We start from the raw sequence: 5,463 nt of genomic DNA on the forward strand, positions 1-5,463 counted from the left end.
TTGTTTCAGTCTAACTTTTGCATCAAGAAGTGGAGTTTAATGCAGCATGGAACCAGACTCTTCCTTCTATGATAGAGACAGGAAAAGAAGACGAACCCCTGTCTGGGCTTTTCCTGACACACATTAGCCAATGACTTGTGCAAGGCTCCTCTTTGCCCTAAAAACACACACACGACAAAGTAACTGGCAGATGGGTGGATCTCCCCTCCAGTTTGTAGGGTGTCAATTTTTAGAAATTCAACCTTGACGGAAAGATTTGAAGCGAGGGGATATTGTTGAGGAAAAAGTTAGGAAGATTGAACCAGATCTTGTGAAGGATAATTGGAGAATGGTGGAGGAGGAAATCCCCAGCATTGGCAAAGATATGGAAGCAGAAAAGAAACTTACAGGGCATCAACAATGAGCAATTCAATTTGACTGGAATATAAGGCGTTCGAAGTGAAAGTTGTGGAAGTAAGAGGGGTGGGTATATAGAATATGGAAGACTTTAAATACCAGGCCCAGGAGTATGAATTCTACTCAGTAGGCAATGAGGAGCCTATTAAATAAAATCTAAGCAAAAATTGGAGCCCTGAAGGAGAGGACAACTTTTATTTTATTTTATTTTATTTTTTGAGATAGAGTCCCACTCTGTCACCCAGGCTGGAGTGCATTGGCACAATCATGGCTCACTGTAGACTCGATCTCCTGGGCTCAAGCTATCCTCCCACCTCAGCTTCCCAAGTACCTGGGATCACAGGGTGCACCACTATGCCTGGCTAATTTTTATTTTTTATTTTTGTAAAGATGAGGTATCCCTGTGTTGCCCAGGTTAGTTTTGAACTCCTGGGCTTAAGTGATCCTCTCTCCTTGGCCTCCCAAAGTGCTGGGATTATAGGTGTGAGCTACTGTGACTGGCTGAGGACAACTTTTATTTCACTTACACACACCTCCATATAAACTCAACTGGAGCTATTTATAACTGCATGACTTGTGATTGCCACTGAAGATTGTGGCAGAGTATTTTATCCCCATTATTTTCTTCCTGACCACCGCTATGTATCTGAAAGTAAGACCAAGGCAAAGAACTGTTAGATACAACATAAATGAGTGGAGTTTATGTTTTCCAACTCTGAGGTCAGTTGGTTCATTTAACAAACATTTTTGAGCACCTTTTTAGGTACAGTAGATATAGCCATTAATGAATACAGTTTTAGGGGAAACGTTGATTCTTGACTTTTATCTACTGTATATCTTTTTTCTTATTTTTTTTTTGAGACAGAGTCTCACTCTTGTCACCCAGGCTGGAATGCAGTGGTGCGATCTTGGCTTACTGCAGCCTTCGCCTCCGGGGTTCAAGCGATTCTCCTGCCTCAGCCTCCTGAGTAGTTGGGACTACAGGCGTGTACCACCACGCCTGGCTAATTTTTGTATTTTTAGTAGAGATGGGGTTTCGCCATGTTAGCCAGGCTGGTCTCGACCTCAAGTGATCTACCTGCCTTGGCCTCCCAAAGCGCTGGGATTACAGGCGTGAGCCACCTCTCCTAGCCTTATTTTTAGATACAGGGTCTCAGTCTGTTGCCCAGGCTGGAGTGCAGTGGCGTGCTTATAGCTCACTACAGCTTCAAATTCCTGGGTTCCAGTGAGTCTCCTTTCTCAGTCTCCCAAGTAGCTTGGACTATAAGTGTGTGCCACTGCACTCAACTTCTATTGCATCGCTTATTGCCTCAATGTGTAACTTTTTGGATTTGATGCCTTTATAGTGCTCCTTATAAAGCCCCTGGTCTGAGCCGTCATTATCTCTTGCCTAACTCTTTTCATAACCTCTTAACTGGGCTTGTGGCTTTTATTCTTGAGACTATCCACACACAGAAGCCAGAACAATGTCATGAGAGCAGAAATCTGATCTCATCCCTCATCTTCATAAAACCCTTCCATGGCTTCCATTACACTTAGATTAAAATCCAAATGTCTCTGCACCCCCACAATGTCCTGTGTGTTCCCAGCCCCGTCAAGACCTCTGATCTTACTTCCTACCTCTCTCCTCGATTCACAAGGCTCCATCCTCACTGGCTCCTGGATATTCCTTGAACACTCAGTGGATTCCTGCCTCTGGACCTTTACTCTTGCTGTTTCCTCTACTTGGAATGTTCTCCTACCAGATTCCAGCATGGCTGTGCCCTCCCCCACCCAATGCCACTCAGATCTCTGCTCAAATGTCAGCTCTTCCAGAGCCACCCTCCAACTAGCTGTCTTCACGGCACTCTACTACCTGAAATTAAACTTTTAATGATTTATTTGCTTTTTGTTTTCTTCTTGAGACAGAGTCTTGCTCTATTGCCCAGGCTGGAGTGCAGTGGTGTGATCGTGGCTCACTGTAGCCTCAACCTCCTGGGTTCCGGTGATCCTCCCACCTCAGCGTCCTGAGTAGCTGGAACTACAGGCACATGCCGCCATGTCTAACTAGTGGTTTTTTTTTTTGGTAGAGAAGGGATTTTGCTGTGTTGCATAGGCTGGTGTCTTGTTTATTTTGTGTATTGCTTATTAAAATGTAAGTTCTGTAAAGGGTATTTTGCCTACTTGTTCATTGTGCTATCTCCAGCACCTAGAACACACCTGGACAATAGCACGCAATAGGTATCCCTGAATGAATGATGACTATTACTGGGACTTCCTTTACAACTTGGAAAGAAAGTGGTTTCATTATTCAAAAAAACGTAGTATCTACCTATACTTGTGTTCCTCATTTATCGCATCTCCACATTTGCCCCTTATGACTTTTGCAATTCCCAAATAAATGACATCCATTGTAGGCATATTAATGGCAGTCTGCAAGTAGCAAAGTTCATTTCTGATTTGAATTCTTTTGGCTGCTGTGAATAGTTTTTCTCTGGTTGTTAGTAATTAAAACAAACAAGCAGAAAGACTTATATTATTCTATCTCATTGCCAAATTGGATATTGCTCAACTCAAAATTGAATGTACACACACCCATAAAACTAGCCAAACGGGCTATTACAATTACATAAAGTTCCTTGTGTTCATTAGCAGTGTTGCCTTTCATGGGTTTATCCTGTTTGGCATATACATCAAAGTAACAGTCATAAAGACTTCTACAAAAATTTGGAGCATGTAGATGTGGAAAAATTTTTAAGATTTTTTTTGTTTTTTTTTCCAGCTACATTGCAACAAAAGCATACCTTGTTATCGTGATAAAAAGCTTAAGGCACGACAGAGAAAAAATTCAGTATTTTGTCAAAGCTTGGTAATCTAAGCCCACGGCCAGAGTCACCTAAAAATGGCAGATATGATTCAGTTTTGTATTCTGCATTTTGGGAATTAGTGTCAGAATACCAGCCCTGATCTCTTTAGTGAATGATTCATTTACTAACGTGATTAACAATTCTGAGAGCCAGCCACGTTGGCCACTAATATCAGATTTTTAGAAGCTGCCTAGGTTTAATGGAATTGTGGGTATGTTGAACTGGGGTGGGAGGTCCTAAATCTGCTGTTCTGATTTGTAGTGGTTTTATCTGAACCCGGAGAATGAGCTTCTTATGATTTCCAAAGCAGCATATTTTCTCATGGGTGGTTCCTATTCATGAGAAAAATAAAATAATAACAGATAGTTTAGGGGAATTAAGAATAAAAATGAGTGATGAAGCTTCACTCATAGATTCAGTTCATAGAGGTTTGGGGAGTGTGTTGAGTAAAAAAAAAAAAAAAAAAAAAAAATTAGCTTCAGTTCATTCATCCAAAGGCATAGCTCTGTACCTTTTTGTATATAAGGAATTCAGAAAAATGGGGGCAGAAGGTCAGATTGAGTTTGTTATATTATTATTTGTTTACATGTCTGTGTCTTTCTTTTGTGTGTGTGGCAGGTGGGGGAGGGTTTCCAGTAAATATTGGAAAACCTGCTAGACAAATTTTAAAACACCTGTAACACGTATGTGTTTGTTTCTTTAAAAAAACTTTTTTTTTTTTTTTTTTTTTTTTTCCTGTAGAGACAGGGTCTCACTGTGTTTCCCAGGCTGGTCTTGAACTCCTGGCCTCAAGCAATCCACCTGTCTAAGCCTCCCAAAGTGCTGGGATTAGAGCATGTGTGTGTCTAAGAGTAGACTATGAGCTTCTTGGTGGCAGAACCTTATTCATGTTTCTTTCCCATTGTCTGGCATGGCACTGTGTGTAGCTTAGTAACAATGATGGTTGTGATGATGCTGATAATGGCCTCTATTACTCAGCTTCCTGTATGCCAGGCACTATGCTAACTGCTTTGCATACATTACCTTATTTAATTCTCATAACAATCCAGGTGGAAAGTAACAAACAGTATATTATGTCCATACGTTGTGAGGAAACTGAGGCTTAAAGATATTCATGGACATGACCATGGTCACACAGCTAGTGAAGTGTTGAACCTGGAATCTAAAACCATTTCTGTTCTTTGTCCCAAGCCCATGTTGTTTATTACTATGCTCTGTATTTGTTGCCTGAATTAATGACAGAGTGGTTAACCAAGGTCCCCTGTCCTACCCAGGCCCTGTGACTCAGTAAAGAGTTAAAATGTGACAAACAGAACTGGACAATGGTGATGTCCTAGAATGAGCCAGTTTTATTCACCAGTAGAAGAGAAACTTTCAGTGTGGGTAATAAGAGATTGAGGGACGACCTGTGTCAATGGATAGCTCCAAATGAGAGGAGTGCAGTGGGTTTAAGAGAAAGAGGGGAGAAAAGAAAGTACCATAAAAGGGAAGCTTAAACAAAGAGCAAAGTAGAAAAAAAAATTCTTTTGAGAGGAGGTCATTTTTCATTCCCAGAAACTTCCAAAGTGATGCTTTTAACCCCACATCTGGTTCAGATTCCTGCTCGAATGCTCAGAGGTAGAACAACAAAGCAAGTGGAAAGGTTTGGGCACGCCTCTGTCCGTGGAGCTGCCCTCCCTGCGCCCTTCCCCCTGAGGAATATCTGCTTTGGAAGCAAATGATGGAAAGTTTTGTCCAGGTTGCCTTCCCTCGCTTTTGCGCGTGGGTGTGAGTTTGTGTACCCGATTCTACTGTGAGGAGTTCAGGTTGCTTTACCTGCTGTTGCGTCTTAACAGGGTGAGACATGTGCCTGTGGTTGCAGGCCTGTCCCAGGAGAACTTGTCCTACTGGATATGGAAATCATTCAAGCAAAGTGGGAGGCTAGGTTGTCTTATTTTCATGCCGATACTTGGGTTGCTTTGCCGAACTGAAGCATGAGAGAGAGATGGGATGAGAAGCAAACCATTTGCAGGTATCATTCCTCCTGCCGTTCTGGAGCTGTTAGCCAAAAGTGCCATTTTCACAGACAAAAGGCAGGAAAAAGAAATGTCCCCCATCAAAAAAAATCACAGGTTTTCCCAGTTTTTACTGTCTTCCTAGCTCTGGGTCTCACAAATCTAATGGCTCTCAAGCTTTTCAAAGTGATTCTTTTCAGATTTTCTTCTTTCATCCTTGAGTCTCT

The 5,463-nt window shown here is 41.8% G+C and overlaps 1 non-coding gene across 1 annotated transcript; it reads right to left on the minus strand.

The window, feature by feature from the left end:
* Window positions 1-3,865: 3,865 nt before the first annotated feature.
* On the minus strand, window positions 3,866-3,927 carry LOC112205271 (U7 small nuclear RNA). Its single transcript, XR_002939172.1, has one exon. It is a non-coding gene; the product is annotated as a U7 small nuclear RNA (small nuclear RNA).
* Window positions 3,928-5,463: the final 1,536 nt, after the last annotated feature.

Source organism: Pan troglodytes, chromosome 14 (genome assembly GCF_028858775.2).
Source record: "Pan troglodytes isolate AG18354 chromosome 14, NHGRI_mPanTro3-v2.0_pri, whole genome shotgun sequence".
NCBI lineage: Eukaryota > Metazoa > Chordata > Mammalia > Primates > Hominidae > Pan > Pan troglodytes.